The sequence below is a fragment of the Phyllostomus discolor genome, chromosome 1, assembly GCF_004126475.2.
Source record: "Phyllostomus discolor isolate MPI-MPIP mPhyDis1 chromosome 1, mPhyDis1.pri.v3, whole genome shotgun sequence".
Lineage (NCBI taxonomy): Eukaryota > Metazoa > Chordata > Mammalia > Chiroptera > Phyllostomidae > Phyllostomus > Phyllostomus discolor.
In genome coordinates this window covers 112,043,892-112,067,391 of record NC_040903.2, presented here as the reverse complement: position 1 = coordinate 112,067,391, position 23,500 = coordinate 112,043,892, and the positions used below count along the sequence as shown (strand labels likewise).

Here is a 23,500-nt window from a genome sequence, read left to right as displayed (position 1 = left end):
ACTCACCAAAAAAGCAAATTGATTAATTCACTTCTCCTGAAACATAACAAAGACATCCTTTACTCTGTTTTCACTTGGTCTCCATAGATCAATTACTGTTGGGAACTGCCCTGCTGGTTTCAGAAGCTGTAACCGCTCCCATGGCTAAGGCTGAGTGAGTGACCTTCAGACCATAAGCCACTAAGGAGACAAAGCTTATCTCCCTGGCAGGGGCACTGCCTCTGCTCCTTTTACTTCACCCTGCCTGACCCCCAATGCTAGATTTGGTTGGCAAATGATGGGTAAGATTCCTCAAGGGAAGGATGATCTAAAACAGGCATGATCATAGGGGCCCCCAGGGAAGGACTTGGGGGCTACAGAAAAAGGGGGTGATGGACCTTTGCCCCTTGGCTTTGACAAAGCCTGAGTCCTCATTGTGTCTTCGAGAAGTCTCCTAATCTCTTGGCTACCTTACTTCTCCTGCCTGATTTAAGCCTGAAACAATGCCTTAAACCTGAAACAATGCTGGAGGTGAGTTCCACCCTGTGCTGGAAAGGGTGGGTTCCATAGGGCAATCAGGCCTAAGAAAGAATATACAAAATCCTATGAAACCTATTTTGCTAATACCCTCAATTTAAATAATAAGGGACCAAGAAGGAAGTGAATTTGTTCCCCAAAGTTTTATGGCCCTTTAGCTATCTGACCCTGACTCAAAATAGGCCCTCAGAATTCTTTGAATGTTATCAATTGTTTAATCACTTTTGCCTGACAATGATTGATGAGCTGTATTCCTGTGCAAATTCAACCAAATAAAAGCTTGTTAAGGCAAGGGTTGGGCTGCTCTCCCCTTGAGACAGTGGCCGCACCATCCCTTTTCCTCCACAGGACTTGGTAGTCTGTGTGAATTTGTCTTGTTTCATCCATGCTGTGGACACTGCGAGCCAGTGTCCACATCAAATTACCAAATCTTCTTTAATTAAAATGTCTTTTAAATACAATTCATTTTTGAATTTTCCTGTTATTCTTCTAATTCTAGGGCTTCCATCATGTCTTGCCTGGTATTATAAATGTTTTTTTACTGGTTTTCCTGCTTCCATTCTCTTACTCCTTCAATCCAGTCTCCTAAATACAATTTTAATCTATGAATCTAATTTTGTGACTCCTTTCCTTTAAACAGTATTCATTGATTCTCTTTTATACATGCAGGCAATTTACTTAAAATGGTATACACAATTTATTACTGTCATCAATGTTCTGTACTGCAACATACAAAAAAAACACTATTTAACTTCACAATCACAATTTTAAGCCATTTCCCATTTTGCTCTTGTCTGAATCCCTATAGCTGTATTGTCTATTTGTCAACTTTTATTTATTGTTCAACATTTATCTTAGTTATTCTTTGCTCTGGGAAGTTTTTGTGGTTTCTTTCAAATGGAATGAATTATGCCATATATAAATGTGGCATAATACACACACACACACACACACACACACACACACACATATGTAATCTCACATATCTTTCTAACCAAGAATGTTCCATTCTCTATTTCTTTCACTTGTTTCTGTGCTTTTGTCACACAAGTGAATATATTAAATCTGATGAACTCAATAAAGTAACAAACAAGGTAGCAACAGAAGTTTAGATACATAGAACAGACTGACAGCTTTCAGGAAGGAGGGGGTTACAGGATGAAAGACAGTGAAAGGATTAACCAAAAAACATTTATGCACAACCCAAGGACTTGAACAATGTGGGGATTGCCTTGGGATGGGGAGAGGATGGGGCTGGATGGAGGTGGGGAAAGGGAGAAAAGTGGGAACAACTATAACAGCTTAAGCAAATAAAAATAAATTAAAATAAATGCAAAGGCTCTATCTCAATCACTATTTGATTCTCAGTAGCAAGCACTATGTCTTGCATATAACAGGCACTTGATAAATGTTTCTGATGTGCATATAATGAGTACTATTAAATCAATTTATCTGAAAATTTAAAAATTTAACTATATTAAATTAAATTCATAGAAGTTTGAAATTTGTTTGTACTTGTCGTATGTAAAGTCATTTTCTCATTATGTAACTGTAAATGAACATTATGAGGATGAAGAATTATCCTAGATGCTTTATTTTAGGTGAATGTGGCTTAATATTATTTATAATTCTAAGATATTTCACTATTGCAGAAAATTATAGGCAAAACACACTGTTAATATTGGACTTTGTTATTAAAGTAAATTGTGAATACTAAGCTATACTATCATTACAAGCAAGGTTTAATAACAAACATGTCAGTACGTATGCTGTAGATAAAGTGACAAACTATATGATAGTACTTTTTATAAGGACATAATTTAAATCTTATGGCACCTGGAGAAGTCTATTTTTCTTTTAACTGATTTTCTGTTGAATTCAGATAAATCTTTATGGTAGTATTACTTTCCTTCATTCATTCAACAAATATTTATTAAGCACATGCTATGTCCTGAACTGTGCTCTGATCCTTCAAATCAATTATTCTCTAACTAATCTTACCTGAATTAATTTATGACATAAATTATGCATGTGTTACTGATTTTCCTATATTTTTCTTTGTTTTCTCTCTACTTCTGTACTTTCCTTTCTTTTAATTTTTTTCTAAGAATACTCCAATTTTAAGTTTATTTTCAGGAACTCAGGATATTCTCAGATGGTATTTAAATCCCAAACTCTCTTTTATGCTAACTAGTTATTTTTACCCAAATTTTAATACATATAATTTTAAGAGAAATTATTGCTCTAAAGCATGATTTTAGTAACTATAACTTGTATCCATTGATGTTTGTTAATATGACAGTCATTTTTTTTTCTTAAATTCCATGGTTGTGGATTAAATTAAACTTTCAAAACAATATTAAAGATCTCCACTGAGAATATTAGTTTGTACTAAAGTAGAAAAAGAAAATTTTATATGCCTATTATTCATAAAAAGAAATTGAAATTATCATCTTGAAATGTCAGTGGCTGTAGATATTTCCTTTTATATTACTGTAAACAATTGGGTCTCATATCAATGAGAAAATTTCCCACTGTTAAAGCAAATCGTACTTACTTTTTAAAATTTACTTTAGAAAATGAAATTAATATTTTTTTGAAAAATAGAATTCAAGAATGAATTATTTAAGGAAATAATTAATATGACTCAGATAAGAGCTACTGAATATAAACATTATATTCAAAACAAAACTAAGGTCATGGTCATTTCTATCAGGTTAGTAACAGATGAAAACTGCAAAAGACAGAGATTCAAAACTTTATATTCTTTATGCTGTACTTTACAACCCCATGAATATTTTGTAACCACAAGTATGTACTTAATACTTTCACAACTAAAGCACAGAAAATACAGTCAATAATATTGTGATAAATATGTATGGAGACAGATGGGTGCTGAAAATGTTGAAGGGAACGATATGTAAAGTATATGATTATCTATCCACCATGCTGTACACCTGAAATTAATACACAATAAAATAAAAAAAGGCTTTACAAAGATTTTTATTTATATAACTGTATCAAATTTGTGAAAATTATCATTAGTAAATAATGTACAGTCTTTCTCACCCACAGTTAATTTAATTATGATCTATCTTGGTGTGTTCCTTCTTGTACCTAGCTTCTTTGGGACTCTCTAAGCTTCCTGGACTTGCATGTCTATTTCCTTCACCAGACTGGGAAGTCTCCCTTTATTATTTTTTCAAATAAGTTTTTAATTACTTGATCTTCCTCTTCTCCTCCTGGCACCCGTATGATTCAAATATTGGAATGTTTGAAGTTGTCCCAGAGGTTCCTAATTCTCCACTCACTTTTTTTTGAATTTTTGTTTCTTCATTTTGTTCTGGTTGAATGTTTATTTCTTCCTTCTCTTCTAAATCATTGATTTGAGTCCCGATTTTCTTCCCTCCACTCTTGGTTCCCTGTATATTTTTCTTTATTTCACTTTGTATAGTCTTCATTTCTCCTTTGTTTTGCAACTGTACTAAATAATTTCTGTCAGCATCCTGATTACCATTGTTTTGAACTCTGCATCTGAGGTCAGGTTGGCTATCTCCTCATTGCTTAGTTCTTTTTCTGGGATTTTGTTCAGTTCTTTCACTTGGGACATACATCATTGTCACAGCATACCTGCTATGTTGTTAGGAGTGGAGCCTTAGGTATTCGCCAGGGCAGGACAACCCACTTCACTGCATTGTGGTGTTGTATATGAAGGAGGGGGTCACAGAAGGAATGATGTATCTTGCTTGGCTCTTGTCCACTTACTGTTGATTTTCCCAGTACCCACAGGTGAATCGTGCCTTTCTTGTGCTGATTCTTAGATGGGTGGGTTTTTGTACAATCTAGGACTTGTTGTGTCCCTCCAATGGACTCTCCTGTGACACTGGGAGTTTCTCCCACTACTGCAACCCCCACAGATTTTTACAGCTAGAGGTTTTTAGGCTTTATTTCCCTGCACTGGAACCCTGGGTGGTACAGTCTGTCACTCTACCTAGTTGTTTCTCCCTGTTTATCCTCATGTGACTGTGGGACTGCCTGGCCCACTGGTTGCCACCTTGCCAGGACTCCTCTCCTCCTGGCTTCCCATCTCCACCCCTCATACCAGTCTTGGTGAATGTTTCTTCTTTAACTCCCTGAGTGTCAGATTTCCATTCAGTTCAAGTTTATAGCAGTTCTTGTTTTTGTTTTTAAATTGGTTTTTGACTTTCTGGTTATGAAAGGAAGCAAAGTACACCTAATTATGCCTCAGTCTTGACCTGAAGTCCTTATTTATTTATTTTTAATAAGTATTTGCTTTTATTGGCTACTTGAGAGGGATGAAGCAGGAAGAGTGTGTGGTCCTGATGCTGGACCAGCCATGCTTCACCAGCTTGTTGGTGATGGAGAACTCACCCAAATAGTAGCCAATCATCTTGGGCTTGATTTACAGCTGGTTGAAAGTCTTGTCATTGTATACACCCACTGTGCTTCCCATCATTCTGGTAGAATGATCATGATCCACAGATACATTTTCACCACCTCAGGCTTCTCCATAGGAGGAACCTCTTTCTTGGCCTTGCAAAAGCACTTTATTCCAGAGGCCACAGTTCAGCTGCTGCCACTGACTGGCACTGCAGAACAGCATTAGCTGCTCATAGAACATGTCAAGCAGTAGGTCCAGATCCATGTCCAGTAGATAAACTTGTGGAAAGTCCATTTCTTCTCCTGTTCCACTTAACACCATTTTGTCAGTGTTTCAAAAATGCTCATATATTTTTAATAGTAATATTTTCATTTATTTATTTGTTACTGTTGTTAAACTACAATTTTCTCCATTCCCCCCACCACTCTCCACTTCCCCACCCACCTTCCACACTCAAATATAGCTCCCTGTTGTCCTTGTGTGCAGGCCTTCTATACGTGTTCCTTGATTACCCTTCTCCTTCTTCCCTCTGTTATTGCCTTCCACACTCCCCTCTGGCAACTGTCAGTTTGTTCTACATTTCAATGTATCTAGTTATATTTTGCTTATGTGTTTGTTTTATTGATCAGTATAAAAAATTCTATTTGCTATAGCCACAAGAAAAATAAAGCACCTAGGAAGAAACCTAACCAAGGAGGTAAAAGACCTATATTCAGAAAACTACACAACCCTGAAGAAAGACATTAAGGAAGATACAACTAAATGAAAACATATACTGTGTTCATGGATTATAAGAATTAACATCATCAAAATGTTCATAATACCCAAAACAATTTATAGATTCAACACAATTCCTATTAAAATACCAATGACATATTTCACAGATATAGAACAAACATTTAAAAAATTTATATGGCCCCGATTGGTGTGGTTCAGTGGATTGAGTGCCAGCCTACGAACCAAAGGGCTGCCAATTTGATTCCCAGTCAGGGCACATGCTGGGCTTGTGGGCCAGGTCCCCAGTAGGTCATGCATAAGAGGCAACCACACATTGATGTTTCTCTCCCTTTCTTTCTCTCTTCCTTCCCCTCTCTCTAAAAATAAATAAAATCTTAAAATATAAAAAAAATCTGTTTTAAATTTATTTTATTGGTGTTCAAGTACAGTTGTCTGCATTTATCTCCCCCAACTCACCCCCACCCCTGCCATTCCCACTTCCCTCCCCTGATTCTATGCAGCCCCCTTAGTTTTGTCCATGTGTACTTTATAGTGTTTCTGAAAACCCTTCCCTCTTATCCCCCCATTATCTCCTACCACCTCTCATCTGATTATTCTTAATTTCAATGTCTCTGGTTATATTTTGCTTGCTTGTTTGTTTTGTTGATTAGGTTCTACTTAAAGGTAAGATCGTGTTTGTCTTCCACCTCCTGGCTTATTTCACTTAGCATAATGCTCTCAGGCCAGACAGAAAAATATAAATACTGTATGATTCTTTATTTAAAATTGAATAAAAACAAACCCCCTAAGATAAATAAAAAAATAAAAGTAAAAAATTTATGTGGAACCATAGGAGTGATATTTTTTGAGATATCTCCTTGGACATGAAAAACAAAATAGAAAATACATGAATGGCACTACATCAAACAAAATAGTTTTTTTCACAACAAAGGAAACCATTAACAAAATGAAAAGACAACCCTCTGAATGGGACTACACATTCACTAATATATTTGATTAGTTAATATCTAAAATTTACAAGAACTTTTAAACCTCAACACCAAAAACAATCTATTTAAAAATGGGAAAAGATCTGAATAGACACATCTCAGAAGAGGATACACAGATGGCCAATGGGCATACAAAAAGATGCTCAACATCACTAATCATCACAGAAATGCAAATTAAAATCACAATATATCAAATCACACCTGTCAGAATGTCTTTTATCAACAAATCAACAAACAACAAGTGTTGATGAAGATGTGGAGAAAAGGACAACTTAGTGCACTGTTGTGGGAATGCAGACTGGTGCAGCCACTATGGAAAACAATATGAAGTTAGACCAAAACATGCAAAATGAATCTTCCTAATGACATAGAGAATCCACTTCTGGGAGTGTATTTCAATAAATCTGAAAGAATAATATGTACCCTTATATTCATTGCAGCATTATTTATAACAGTTAACATTTGGAATCAACCCATGTGTCCATTAGTAGACAAGTAGCAAAAAAACCTGTGGTATGTTTATGAAATGGAATACTACTTGTCCATTAAAAAGAAAGAAATATTACCCTTGTGACAGCATGAATGGGCCTATAGAGCATTATGCTAAGAGAAATAAGCCAGTCAGATAAAGGCAAGCACCATATGAATCCATTCAAATGTGGTTTCTAATTAACAAAATGAACCATCAAGCAAAAGGGAGACAGTCTCATAGATAACAAGCAGGTTAATAGCTGTCAGGGTATGTGCCACTGGGTATAGGCATTGCAAGGATCGAGCAAAACAGCAAAAACAAAAAAATAGAGAAAATACTCATAGACACAGAAAACAATGTGATGATTTCTAGGGAAAAGGAAGAGGGAGCTGAAGTAATGTATGGGGGCATATGTGGTGATGGAAGACCTTACTTGGTATGGTGAACAAAGAGTAGAGTGTACAGATGATGTGTGTAGAATTGTGCATCTGAAAATGTATACTTTTATGATTGAGGAACACTGTGCAGGGACCTTGTGTGCTCATCAGCCATGCCAACAGAAAGTAAGGAGTGTGAATGCAATTTGACCCACTCAGTGCACCTCACAAATTAATCAAAAGGGTTCAAACTGAGGTGGCTTATCAGCCTAGTATGACTGCACACAGTAGAGAGTACAGATTGCACAGTGCTCTGAAGGCATGGGATGGAAATTGGGCATCTGTAGTTATTGTATCCCAGACTTAACCCTGATCCTTGCCAAACCACAAGAAGGAAACATGGAGCCCAGCCCCCCCCCCCCACTGCATGCAGGGACAAGTAAAACCTTCAAAACCAGCTGGGCAGGCTGAACAATCAGCAGGTGGCTTTCTTCTGCCCAAGAGTAAGACCAGGAGCTGAGAGAAAACCAGACACAGATCCAGAAAGAAGTCAGAAGGCAAAGAGTAACAGTTGAGACATATTTAGCCTTGGTCTTCATCAGAACTTATTTTTTTTATTTTTCTTTCTTCTTTTTCTTTATTTAGAGTTTAATTTTGTGTTTTTTCTTCTCCCTTTCATATTGCATTTTAATTTTTCTTCTTTCACTTCACTCATATTCCAAATAACACACTATTCTTTGTCTTTTATTTTTATTCTTCCTATTCAGAGTATACATTTCTTATTATACTATTGTTATTCCAAATCCCACATAGCACCTTCTCTGGTCTTTACCCATTTCACAATTTTTATGAGATTTATACTTGTTGTAGTTAACTTTTTAAAAATATATATATTTATAGATTATGCTATTACAGTTGTCTGTTGTAGTTACCTTTATTTTATCTCACACTAGACCTAGTTTCTATCCCTTACTTTCACTATTTCTCCACTATCTAACCTCACATAATTATACTTTTCTTCTTATTTCAGCTCACATTCTTTTTCCCCTCTTATACCAGTCTTAATTCCTTTTTAAAAATTATTTTATTGTTCAATTATAGTTGTCTACATTACTACCACCTACTATCCCCCCACCAAAACCATTCCCACCTCCCTCCCTTGCTTCTACCCCACCCTTGGTTTTGTCCATGTATCCTTTCTAGCTGTCCTAGAAAACCTTTCCCACCCCTCCCGCATTATCCCTTCCCACCTCCCCTCTAGATACTGTAAGATTGTTCTTAATTTTAATATCTATGGTTATATTTTGCTTGCTTATTTGTTTTGTCAATTAGGATACAGTTAAAGGCATGATCATATGACATTTGTCCTTCACCCCCTGGCTTATTTCACTGAGCATAATTTCCTCCAGTTCCATCCATGCTGCTTTAAAGGGTAGGAGCTCTTTTTTTCTTTCTGCTGCATAGTATTCCATTGTGTAAGTGTACCATAGTTTGTTGTTGATCCATTCATATACTGATGGGCACTTAGGTTGCTTCCAGCACTTGGCTATTGTAAATTGTGCTGCTATGAATGCTGAGGTGCATAGGTTCTTTTGGATTAGTGTTTTCAGGGTTCTTAGGATATACTCCCAGAAGTGGAATTGCCAGGCCAAACATCAGTTCCATTTTTAGTTTTCTGAGGAAATTCCATACTGTTTTCTACAGTGGCTGAACCCATCTGCATCCCCACAACTAGGAAAAGTGCACTAGGGTTCCCTTTTCTCCACATTCTCTCCAGCACTTGTTTGTTGATTTGTTTGTGATGGCCATTTTGACTTGGAATGTCTGATATATTCCTGCCAATGTTTTCCTCTAGAACTTTTATGGTGTCACAACTTATATTTAAGTCTTTTATCCACCTTGAAATTATGTTTGCGTATGGTGTATGTTTTTGATCAAGTTTCAGTTTTTTGCATGTAGCTGTCCAGATGTCCCAACACCATTTATTGAAAAGGCTATTTTTACACCATTTTATTGTTCTTCCCACTTTTTGTAATATTACTTTACCATAGAGACTTGGGTTTATTTGGGGGCCCTCTATTCTGTTCCATTGTTCTGTATGTCTGTTCTTATGCCAGTACCAGGCTGTTTTTATTACAGAGGCCTTGTAATACAGTTTGATATCAGGTATTGTGATCCCTCCTACTTTGTTCTTCTTTCTCAAAATTGCTGCAGCTACTCGGGGTCTTTTATGGTTCCATATAAATTTTTGAAATATTTATTCTATATCTGTGAAATGTGGCATTGGTGCTTTAATAGGGATTACATTGAATCTATTAATTGATTTGGGTAGTAATAATGATTGGGTGAGATACCATGGTTATAGCTGTACTTCTCCAAAGGAACTTCTATTTGTTCACTATTAGTTTGCAGTTTAAATCCAATGTAATATATCCCCCTGTCTTTATCTCCCCCTGTCCTATTCCATTTTGCCTCCCCCTGCCACTGATCAGTTGAGTGAGGAATTTTATTTAATAATTTTCTCTCACTCTCTCTTATTTTCCCCCTCTCTCAGCCTGGGCTTTATTACTTACTTTATTAATTTGCTTCCCCCATCCTCTCAAAATATTTTTTTTTGTTTATGGTAAACATCTCATAATCACTTTTTGCTTTTTTATAATACTCTTATTCTTGTTCCACCCCTATTAAACTTCATTCAGCTGTCATTGCTATCACTACTGCTGTGGTTTTTCTGAAATACTGCTCCAATTAGTCCAATATGTTTTCAACTTTAATTCCTACTTCATAGTATACTCTCCCCTCTTCTAACCTCATTGTTCTCATTCCTTTACTTACATGTTTTACTTACATTTTAAATTTTGTTCTCTGCCTTTTATCACCTCAGTTCTATCACAACTCTTATCAATTCTCCTCCCTCTTACCCTCAATAATGTTTTCTCCTCTTTTAGTCATCTGATATCCCCTTTGTCATATCTTATAATATTCATAAACATTCTAGAATTCTATTAATATTAGCTAAATTGCAGTTGAGATTGCTGATATGGTAGGAGGGTCTTTTTCCTGAAGTAAGTTTGGATGTCTGGTAATATTGTTTTGTAAGCCAACATCTGTAAAACAGCATACAAGAAAAGGTGGGGGTTATGACTACCAGTAAGCCCACTGGAGGGAGGGACTCATGGACAAAGAATCTTCCAACAGATAAAGCTTTATTTTATATCTGCACAAGAAGATGTTCCACACAAAAGGAAGAAAGGGCAACTCTAGAACATCCAGAAAAGGAGATCAAAGAAACCACACCACTGAGCCCCACAGAACTCATAGCACAAAAGTCCAACACATAAAGAGATCTGGCAAAGAAGAACATCCTGAAATGTAAAAACACAAAAAAGTCACCTAAAGTGGAAAAATCAAGATAGAACCCTCAATCAAATGGAATGGAATAATCCCCTCTAAAAGAACTAAGTGAAATGGAAGCAAGCAAATTATCAGACAAAGAACTCAAAAGAACGGTTATAAGGATTTTCAAGGAAGTCAGTGACAACTACAAGGAACTGAGTGGGAACTATAACTGTATGAAAAAGGAAATAGAAACTATAAAACTATAAACAAGAACCAGGAAGAAATGAGGAATAAAATATTTGAAATTAAAAGTTTACTAGGTTGAATTACAAGCAGGCTGGGTGATGAAGAAGACCAAAATAGTGAGCTGGAAGACAAGAAAGAAAGAAATGCCCAGGTAGAACAGCAGCATGAGTAAAGACCCAAAAAGTATGAGACTAGATTGAAGGAACAGCAGGACAACATGAAACACATAGCATTTGAATCAGGAATGCAGGATGGAGATTAAGAGGAACAAGAGATAGTAAACATGTTTGCAAAAATAATTACAGAAACATTTTCTAACCTAGAAAGAATGAAAGCCACATAATTTCAGGAAGCACAGAGGGTCCCAGTCAAGATGAACACAAAGAAGCCTATTACAGGACACATCATAATTAAAATACCGAACTTTACAGACAGAAATAGAACCTTAAAAGTAGCAAGGTAGAAACAGTAACATACAAAGGAGCTCTGAACAGGCTTGCAGCTGAATTCTCACCAGAAACACTATAAGCCAGAAAGGAAAGACAAGAACTATTTCAAGTAATGAAAAGCAACGACTTGAAACCAAGACTGCTCTGCCCAGGAGACTGTCACTTAAAATGCAAGGGGGAAAAAGGGATTTCCCAAACAAAAGAAGGTAAAAAAATACATCTTAACCATACCAGCATTGCAAGATATGCTAACGGGACTGTTTTAAGAAGATGAAGGTATAGAGTGAGAGAGAGAGAAACACAAGTACAAAGGGGGAAAATGAATAAATGCCTATCAATAATAACCTTAAATGTAAATGCAAGAAATGCTCCAGTGAAAAGACATATGGTAGCTGAATGGATAAGAAAACTTGACCCAGAAATATGCTGCCTACAAGACACCTGTCTCAGAACAAAAAACCTACACAGGCAAAAAGTGAAGGGTTGGAATAAAATATTCTAAGGAAATGGACAGGGAAAAAAAGGCTGAGGTAGAAATACTGATACCAGAAAAACATAGATTTCAAAACAAATGCCATAAAAACAGACAGAAAAGTTCATTTCATAATTCTAAAGGGAAGAATCCACCAGGAAGCTATAAACATTGTAAACATATATGTGACCAACACAGCAGCACCTAAAAATATAAGGAAAATCTCGGAGGACTTCAAGAAAGATATAGACAGCAACAAACTCATAGTAGGGGATTTTAACAACCCACTGTCAACAATGAACAGAACTTCCAAACAAGGAATTGAAAAGGACAGTGTGGCCCTGCATGACACACTAGATCAAATAGGATTAAATGATATATAGAGAAATTTTCACCCCAAAGGAGCAAAATATATATTGCTTTCAAATGCAAATGGTATTTTCAAAGATAGACTACATGATAGGACACAACAGCATCCTCAACAAATTCAAGAAAATTGAAATCATATCAAGCATTTTCTCAGACAACAAGAGCCTGAAACTAGAAAACAACCTGAAGGAAAAAAAACTTAAAAATACTCAAATTCATAGAGATTGAGTAATATGTTATTAAATAATGGAAGGGTAAACAATGAGATCAAGGAAGAAATTCAAAAACTTGGGAATAAGTGAAAATGAACTTACAGCCACACAAAATCTATGGGATACAGCAAAGGCAGTCCTGAGAGGCAAGTTCATAGCAATACATGTATAAATAAAAAAAGGGAAATATTTAAAATAAATGACCTAACCGTACAGCTACAAAAACTAGAGGAACAAAAAACAAATAAAGCCCAGAGTAAGTAGAAGGATGGAAGTTATCAAGATCAAAGAAGAATTAAATGACATACAGAGTAAAATAACAATCCAAAGGATCGACAAATCCTGGAGATGGTTCTTTGAAAAGATAAACAAATCGACAAGCCTTTGACCAGACTCATCAAGAAAAAAAGAGAGAGGACCCAAATAATAAAAATCACAAATGAAAGAGACCACATTAAAACCAATACCACCAAAATAAAAAGGATCATTAGAAATTACTATGAACAACTACGTGCCAAGAAATTTGAAAGCCAGGCTGAAGAAATCAAGTTTCTAGAAACATATAAGCCTCCAAAACTGACTTAAGAAGAAAAAGAAAGATTGAATAGACTGATATCAGCAAGTGAAATTGAAGAAGTAATAAGAAAAATTTCCAGCACACAATAGCTCTGGGCAGGAAGATTCACAAGATAGTTACTAAACATTTAGAGAAGAGCTAATCCCAATTTTTCTCAAACTATTCCAAAATCCAAGAAGAGGGAAGACTATCAAACTCTTTTTATGATTCCAGTATTACCCTAATCCCCCCCCCAAATTAAAGGCATAATAAAGAAAATTACAGACAGATATTACTGATGAACATAGATACTAAAATCCTCCACAAAATATTGACAAATAAGATCCAGCAATACATTAAAAAGATCATACACCACAATTAAGTGAGATTAATCTCAGGGATGCAAAGTTGTTACAACATCCATAATCAATATATGTAATTTATCACATAAACAATATGAAAGAAACTATATGATCATATTAATGGACACTGAAAATGCATTAGATAAAGTACAGCAATCATTTCTGATAAAAACACTCAGCATAATAGAAGTAGAGGGAGCATTCCTCAACACAATAAAGGCCATATATGGGAAATAAACAGCCAACATCATATTCAATGGGCAAAATCTAAAAAGCTTTTCCACTAAAGTCAGGAATAAGATAGGAGTGTCCGCTTTCACCACTTCTATTCAACATAGTATTGAAAGTTCTAACTACAACAATTAGACAAGCAAAACAAATAAAAACCAGCCAAATTGAGAAGGAGGAAGTAAATTGTCATTCATGGTAGAGTACCTAGTACTCTACCATGTCATAGCAAAAACCCTATTTACTACACCAAAAATCGACTCAACCTAAAGAGTGAATTTGGTAAAATATCAGGATACATGTCAACATTCAGAAATCAATGGCATTTTCATATACCAACAATGAAATAAAAGAAACAGAAATTTTAAAAAATCTCATTTACTATAGCAACAAAAAATGAAATAGATATAAACTTAACCAAGGAAAAAATTACCTATATTCAGAAAACTACACAACGCTGAAGAAAGAAATTAAGGAAGACACCAACAAATGGAAGCATATGCCATGTTCATGGATTCAAAGAATTAGCATCATTAAAATATCCATACTACCCAAAACAATCTATAAATGCAATGCAATCCCCATCAAAATACCAATGACATATTTTACAGCTATGGAACAAATATTTCAAAAATTTATGTGGAACCATACATGACCCCAAATAGCCTCAGAAATTTTAAGAAAGGAAAACAATGTAGGAGGCATCACAATACCTGATATCAAACAAACTATATTACAAGTCCACTGTTATCAAAACAGTTTGTTACTGGCATAAGAACAGACACATAAATCAATGGAACAGAATAGAGAGTCTAGAAATAAACCCATATCAACACAATCAGTTAATATTTGACAAAGGATATAGGAGCATAAAATGGAGTAAAAATAGCCTCTTCAATAAATGATGTTGAGAGTTTTGGAATGGTACATTAAAAAAATGAAACTAGCCCACCAACTTACACTATACACCAAAATAAACTGAACATGGCTTAAACATAATCTTAAGTATAATTTATGACACCATAAAAGTCCTTGAGGAAAACATAGGCAGGAAAATTTCAGATATCCCACACTGCAATATTTTCACTGATACATCCCTTAGGATAAGGGATATAAAGGAAAGAATAAATGAATGATACTACATCAAATGAAAAAGCTTCTGCGTGGTCAGAGGAAACAACAAAATAGAAAGTGTACCAACCATCGGGGTAAAGCTATTTGCCAGTGATACCTTGAATAAGGGTTTGATCTTCAAAATATATAAAGAACTCACATGACAACAACAACAGGAAGATAAGCAATCTATATTAAAAGATTGGGCCCTGGCTGGTGTAGCTCAGTGGATTGAGTGCAGGCTGTGAACCAAAGTGTCACAGGTTCAATTCCCAGTCAGGGTACATGCCTAGGTTGCAGGCCATGGCCCCTAGCAACCGCACATTGATGTTTCTCTCTCTCTCTTTTTCCCTCCTTTTGCTCTCTAAAAATAAATAAATAAGTACAATCTTTAAAAAAAAAATTGGCAAAGACTTGAACAGACACTTTGCCAAGGAGGACACACAGAAGGCCCAAAGTCACATAAAATTGTTAACGTCACCAGCCATTAGAGAGATGCAAATTAAAATCACAATGAGATACTACTTCACACCCAGCAGAATAGCCATTATTAACAACTAAACAAACAACAAATGCTGGTTAGGCTGTGGAGAAAAGGAGTCCTAGTACACTGTTGGTGGGAATATAGACTGGTGTAGTCACTGTGGAAAACAGTATGTAATTTCCTCAGAAAACTGAAAATGGAACTGCATTTTGATCCAGTGATCCCACTTCTGGGATTATAAGAATCCTGAAACAACAATTAAAAAGAACATATGCACACTAATGTTCATAGCAGTATTATTTATAATAGTAAGTGCTGGAAATAGCTTAAGTGTCCATCAGTAGACGAGGGGACCAAAAAGTGGAACATTTACACAATGGAATACTACACTACAGAAAGAAAGAAGGGACTCTTACAGTTTGGTACAACATGGCTGGAACTGGAGAGCATGATACTAAGTGAAATAGGCCAGGTGGTGAAAGACAAATACCATATGTATGATCTCACCTAAAAGTGGAACCTAATCAAAAAAAAGAACAAATGAGAAAAACCAGAGACTTTGAAATAAAAAACTGACAATGACCAGAGGGGATGATGGAGAAGCATCATGGGAAAGAAGGGGAAAGGGCAAGAAAATGAACAGAAATTGAGGACTTATGGGCATGATCTATGGAGGTATTGACTGTGAAAGCCAGGGGGATGGCACAGAGGTGAGCAATGAGGAGAAAGCAGGACAACTGTAATTGAACAAAAATAAAAATAATGTTACACAGAAGCAATTCGTCATACAAAATGGAAAAATAATGAAAAAGATATTTAAGGGAAAGTACCATCCTAATCATTTGAATCATTCTTATATTACTATAAGTATGTAGCTTAATGTGGGGTACTCTTAAGTATAGTTCTGTAATTGTTATGACTCTTCACTTAAAACAGTAACATACTCAGATTGGAAGAAGAATCTACTTCAAATCAAATTTGGCCAGAATTTTGCTGAGTTTGAGTGTACTCCTACCATTTGAAGGCATTAAAAACAGATCATCAAATTTTCATGTCCATTTTGGAGTATTTTCAGGAAGCAATATTTAAGATGAACTGTGATTCAAAGTTCTCATACAGGCCTGCTAAAGAGAACAAATTTATCAGTGTTTGAATCATGGAAAAAGTGCTGAAACAACAGATGGAATCAATATTAAATTGACAAAGGAACTACATAGAAAAATGATAGTTCTTTGTAATGATTAATAATGATTTTATAGATTTCTTTTTACAATCTCAATTCTTTTTAAAGAGTCTAAGCAGAGCACTGGCTGGTGTGGATTAGTGGATTGAGTTCTGACCTGTGAACCAAAGGGTTGTTGATTCAATTCCCAGTCAGGGCACATGCCTGGGTTTTGGGCCAGGTCCCCAGTAGGGAGCATGTTAAAGGCAACCCATATTGATGTTTCTCTCCCTCTCTTTCTGCTTCCCTTCCCCTCTCTAAAAAATAAAATACAATAAAATATTATTTTTTAAAAAGTATCTAAGTAGGGGTCAAAAATGGCTGTCATGAATTAGTTCCAAATAGGTATTAAGTGAGTTCCATTATAGGTTGCAATCCATTGTAAATTGGCATTTTGTAACACAGCCATGATAGAAAGATAAATAGTAAAAATGATTATGCGGGAATTTTAATTAAGGTATATATAAGAGAACTCATCGCTCAATATCAGATGCTTCCAATACACACACACACAGACACATTTCCTTCCATTAGTTTTTCATAATTCTTGCCTACAACTTTTTATTTAATCTATGTTCAGTGGTTTACATTATTATCACTATGGTTCATAGATAAACCATACCTTATATTTTGGTTACATTGGCTGTCCTGCATACAGGATAGGTATATAAGGTCTGTCTGGAAAAAGTACAGCTATTGTTAATATAATAAGAACAGTTTGCACAACATCGGCATAACCTGGCAACCAAGGAGAGTGGACTGGAATGTGCATGTGTGAATAATCATGATGTCACTGTACTTAGTCAGTACTTAGTAAGTGTACTTAGTCAGTGATGGTGGTTGACACCATTGAGTAAGCATGCGTACTGTATGACCATCACATTCAAAGTGATTAAGTGAGTAGAACAATAAATTTACATCCAATTTTGCATTAAGCTTGAACATTCCTCCAGGGAAACTATTTAGATGATTCAGAAGGCCATAGTTATGGGCAACTGTGATTAACAGCTTCATCATGACAACATGCCTACTCATGCATCACATCTCATACAGAGTTTTTTGATAAAAACATCAAATTACCCAGGTGACTCAGCCCCTCTACAGCCCAGAATTGGAGCCTTGTGACTTCTGAATTCTCCCAAATCTAAAATCACATTTGAAAGGGAAGAGATTTTAGACCATCAGTGAAATTCAGGAAAATATGACAGGGAAGCTGATGGCAACTGGGAGAACTGTATGAGGTTCAAAGTTGCCTACTTTGAAGAGAATGAGGCATCATTGTCATATGTATGATATTTCTTATATCTTGTATCTTCTTCAATAAACATATGTATTTTTGGAATTACGTGGCTGGATGCCTGCTTTTTTCCAGTTACTAAAATAATTTTTTCATCTATTTCATTAGCTATCTCTAAATTTAATACATATATATGTCTTATATATGTATATACACACACTAGGTTTATATATAAAATTGTACATATATACATTAGGTTTATATATATATATATATATATAAGGTTTATATATAATTTTATGTGTGTATAAAGTTTATATACATATATATTTTTTCATATATTTGTATATAGGCATGTTTTTTAAAATTTTATTTTAATAGTTGTTCAAGTACAGTTTTCTGTCCTTTACTCCCAGCCCAGTCCACTCACTCATTCCTCCCCACCTCCCTCCCATTTCCATCACCCCTAGTTTTTGTCCACGTGTCCTTTATATTTGTTCCTGTAAACCCTTTCCATTCTCCCCTGAAATTCCCTCCCCTTTCTCCTCTGGTCACTGTCAGCCTGTTCTCTATTTCAGTGTCTTTGGCTATATTTTGCTTGTTTGTTTTGTTGTTTAGGTTCCTGTTAAAGGTGAGATCATATTTTAATTAAGTAATATGTCCTTATTTCTTTTTCATTCTCCAGTCCAATTTTTAGTAGACTCTCACCCCAATACATCATAGTCCTCCTAAATTTTCCTTCACCATCATTGTTATTTTCTTTGCTTTATTAATTTTATCTACAATGAATTTATGCACTTTTTGAATTATTACATTTCAGTTTACTCCTTGATTCTGATGAAACATGTCCTCCAGGAGTAAATTTTAGAGGCTTTATAAGCTTTCCTATCAATTATTATTTAATATGTGAAATAGCTTTGTATATAATTCTAGTGAGGAAATTGTTTTTTCTCAGGAATAAAAATAGGACAGTGATTGTTAAATTATGGCAGAAATGAGGCAGATGTGTACAAAAATTTCCTCGCTTTTTCCTATACACAATTTACACTACATTTTCCAACCTCCTTTGCAATTAGATGTGGCCAGGTTGCCAAGGGACTGTGGGGCAAAATTATGTACAGACATACATTTCCACATAATCTTCCATATTCTCTCTTTTTTTTCTAGTGTGAAAGCTGAATACAAAGAATTCACTGGTGGGTCTAAGCCTGCCGAGATTGTGGAGCATGGAAATGAAGAAGTCTTTATCTCAGAGTAACTGCCCCTACTGGAAAGCAATCAATTCATATTTCTATGATATGACATAACAATAAATCTTCATTATTAGGGGCCACTAAAATTTTAAGATTCTTGTAGCCCTAAGGTGATTCTTGACTAATATTATATTGTATAAATTTTAATATAAATTATCTTTGGTAGATTTAGTATGGGAGATAATTGCATTTAAGAAAATACATTCCCTTGCCCCCCCCCCGTGCATACACTTTCCTTGACTTGACCCTTCCCCCGCTTTCTCTTGTTATCCCCCTTGCCCATCCCCTCTGGTCACTGTGAGTTTTTTCTTTATTCCCATGTCTCTGGTTCTATTTTGCTTGCTTGTTTGTTTTGTTGATTAAGTTCCACTTATAGGCAAAATCATTTTGTATTTCTCTTTCACCACCTGGCTTATTTCACTTAGCATGATGCTCTCCAGATCCACACATGCTCTCTCGAAGGGTAGGAGTTTCTTCTCTCTTTCCTCTGCATAGTATTTCATTGTGTATATGTCCCACAGTTTTTGTATCCACTCATTTACTGGTGAGCACTTAGGCTGTTTCCAGCACTTGGCTATTGTAAATGACATTACTATGAACATCAGGGTGCATATGTTCTTTTGAATTGGTGTTTCAGGATTCTTAGGGAGAGTAATAGGGGAAAATGGGGACAACTATAACTGAACAATAAAAAATAAAATTTAAAAAAATCCTTTGGGTCAAGGATAAATACACTATTTTTTACTTTAAAATATTATATAAATGAAATTTATTAATTTCATTTTACTTAAAATGCATTTTAATGTGAAATATAATGTAAAATGGAGACATAGAAAAATATTGAGAAAGTTCAATAAATAACTTTTGGTGAATAGACTTGTGATTCTGACATGCTAGAATCTCTATCATATAGCTTTATAACCTAACCATCTAGAGATAATAATATCCAGACTTTTTATTGAAGTTCTTTCTCTTTTTTTCTTTTTAGTTAAAAAACCTATTGATTGTATTCCTAAACAGTATGGTTTTGATTTGCTCATTTTGAACTTTTAATCACTGACACACTTCATGTATACCTTATTTCTTTTAATCAACATTAGGCTTACAATATTTGAAAATTTGTCACTGCTGTACATGGACATTGTTTGCTTATTTTCATTGCTGTGTATTCAAACATATGGGGATTTTCTAACAACCGTTTAATTACTTATTGGTTGCATAATTACCTTTTGGTTAGAGAACACTGTCAACACAGTGGATTGAAACTTGTTGAGACTTGCTTGATGATTCAACGAACAGTTAATTTTGTAAAGATTCTGAGTTTAAAAAGAATGTGTATTCTTATTTGCTGGCAAAAATGTTCAATATAAGTTCACAAAGTGGTTAATCTCGTTGGTCAAATTTTCTATATTTTGTTCCTGTTTTTATATTGTTCTATTAATTGCTAAGAAATTGTTATTATTGTTTTTGAATTTATATATTTTGCTTTAGAGTTTGTTAAATTGTACTTTATGTCTTACTCTTTCCATTGTTTTACTTTTACCTCAGAAATATAGAAATCTTCCCTTTTTACTTATTTTTGAAAAATACACCTTTAGTTTAAAATGTATCTATATTTTACTTAGAATATTTAGTTATTTTAAATATGGGTAAAATGTTTACTTAAGCCATAGTTAGCATATGAGCTCCCTAGGACATGCAACTGCAATGGAGGATGGTTATGAGTATCAGGACAAGAGTGGCCATTTTGGAAGGCTAGCTGATGGTGAGTGCAGTGATGCAGTCAGTGATTGGATATAGGGCTTTATCTGGACCCAAAAGCAACTTTTGTACCCTGAACTGTCAATGTGCACTTACACAGCTGCAGAATTTCATCATAGGCACCCATATGGCATTAAAGGCCAATCATTTGAGGCTCGTAGGATGAAGAGCACAACTGGTTGAAGTACCCCTAAACGTGAACCTTTGATAAGGGTCTGGAGAGGGGGAGATGAGGTTAGCATCTTTCACTCACATGGCCATGAAAGTCCTGGCTGTATGCCAGTGTTGGCCAGATTAGGGAAGGAATGGGGAGATACTCAGGCAGATGGAGTCTGAAAGAGAAAATACTGGGCTGAAAAACAGTGAAATCTGCAGAAGGTCACTGGCAGCACTGTGTTCACTAGTGTGAAACAGTCAGAGCACTAGGGGAGTCTCCAACCATTAGTCAAGATGGTGGCAGGGGAAGTTTTTACACTAAGCGTTCAAAAACCAGAAAGATGAATGCATAGGGCTTGAGCTTATGAAAGCTAGAAAGATGATTGCATAAGGCCAAAGTACACTAAACCTAGAAAGATTATTAGGTTAGGAAAAACGTCCTCCCTTCCATAATCCTATTAGAACCACAGGCTTGAGAAAGAAGATAAGATGATCTTTGAGACAAGAATCTTTCTACAAGGTTGTATGGCACCTGAAGAGACCTCTTTTCTTTTGCACAAATACCCAACTCATGAGTATGGCTTTTGAGGCAACAGGTAACCTCCATTTTTTTTCAATTAGTTTGGTAACTCCAGACAGGACTGCATGGATTTTAGTAAGTCCCAGAGGGTTTACACTTAAGTCATAGCTGCCTGTGACATGTCAACCCTGACAGCAAGATTGTGGGGTCTCCTAGTCTTGTAATTTCCCTGTGCTCCTGCTCAAGTCATCAGCCATCTTAAATGTCTGGCTGGTGAAAGAATATGGGTCTGGAGAGGACATGAACTACAAGACAGTGAGTTGAACCAGCATGCATACCAGGGTCCTCAATTGCTGCTGTTTGGGGCTTACATCACTGAGATCCACCTAGAACTATTTGTGGTGCTAGTTGTCAGGCAACCCTTCTGCTTGGGACTTGCACCATTTAACTCTGGTTAGGACCACTTGTGGTATTATTTGGCATGAGATAAGACTCTAAAACTTGTTTTTGACTACTTGTTTGAATAATAGAATTATGGATTCAGATTTTATTTTTATGTTTCCATATTGTCTTGGGTCTTGTTATGGCTAGGGTTTTGAGTTTTTACTTGACTCCTGAATGGAGCCCACTGAGCTGAATTTTAGTAGATTGGTACCTGTACTATTATTATCCAATATCTAAGAAGGAATTAGTTTTCTATTATAACACTTCTTGGTTTATATATACTTTAGACTATGGGGAAAATACCCCCCAAATTGTTCCATTAATTATTACACCATCATTCAATTGGAATTATTTTGCAAACTGTCAAGAAAATAGGATGAAATCCCTTATAATCTGTTGTTTATGTCCTTACAAAATAAGGATTTGGCAAAGAAAGGGAGCTACTTAATGATATAGAGAAGAGAATTGGCTTCAGAACTTTCCCCAAATAGTAAGACATGGGAAGAAAATAAAAATGAGGGTATGAATCTCTAATGCTCTGAATCCAGGGAGCCCAAGATTAGCAGCAGAAAAATTTCCCCACCACCAACCCTGCCATTAAATACCCCTAAAATAGGGACCAGTGGGCAGTAGTACCACCCTTGTATGAATAAGAAATGGCCTCCCACTCAAAGAACTTGCAGGTCACCCAATATAGCCAGAAGGCATCCCTATCCAGAGCAGGAAAATTCCCTTTCAGGAAATATACCGCAGGAAGTTCATCCCACTGACTACTATTGGGGTTATACTCTACTTTCCACTTCAGATTGAACAAATTAGAAAAAAATTCTACTCCTCATATAAGAGAGATCTTAAGAAAATATCAGATCTTATCATCTCCATTTTTACCACTCATCATCCAAACTTGGAAAACAGAAACTCCCCTTAACATCCTGCTAACCACAGATGAAGGTGGCTAGTTTTAGATAAAGCTAATGAAGAGGCTCTAGCCTCTACTGAGAGAATCATAAAAAGAATGCCCAACCCAGCTATGGCAATTCCCTTGACAAAGACAGCTGGGACCTGGTTAGTGGGGACCTAGACTTCCTAGAACATTACAATATGTGCATATTGGAAGGACTTAAAAAAGAGGTGCCTAAACAAAAGAGCCTGAAATATGATACAGGTCTTTTAAGAGAAAGCAAAGATTATTCTGAATTTTTAGAAAGGATCTACAAGGTCTATTGAAAGCAAACTGATGTTGATGCATAGGCACCAGAAAATGTCCAGAGTGTAAACATTATCTTTTTGGGGGAAAATGCCCTGGATATAAGAGTAAAGTTCCAATGTTTAGATGGAATCTTGGAAATAAATCCCTCCCAGATGGTAGACATATCCTTTAAATTGTACCATGCTCAGGAAACAAAGAAATTAAGGCAGGCCACTGTTTTCTTAGAAAGAGTACAAGAAAACCAAAAGGAGAGATGGGACCCAAAAGAGAAAGGGAAAGACCTAGGTGCCAGTGTGTATTGTACAAAGAGGAAGGCCATTGGAAAAAGAACTGTTCAAAGCTGAAATGGAAAAAAAAAATATGTATATAAAGA

The 23,500-nt window shown here is 35.6% G+C and overlaps 1 pseudogene; it reads right to left on the bottom strand.

The window, feature by feature from the left end:
- Window positions 1–4,819: 4,819 nt before the first annotated feature.
- LOC114492018 lies at window positions 4,820–20,924 on the bottom strand (annotated as a pseudogene).
- Window positions 20,925–23,500: the final 2,576 nt, after the last annotated feature.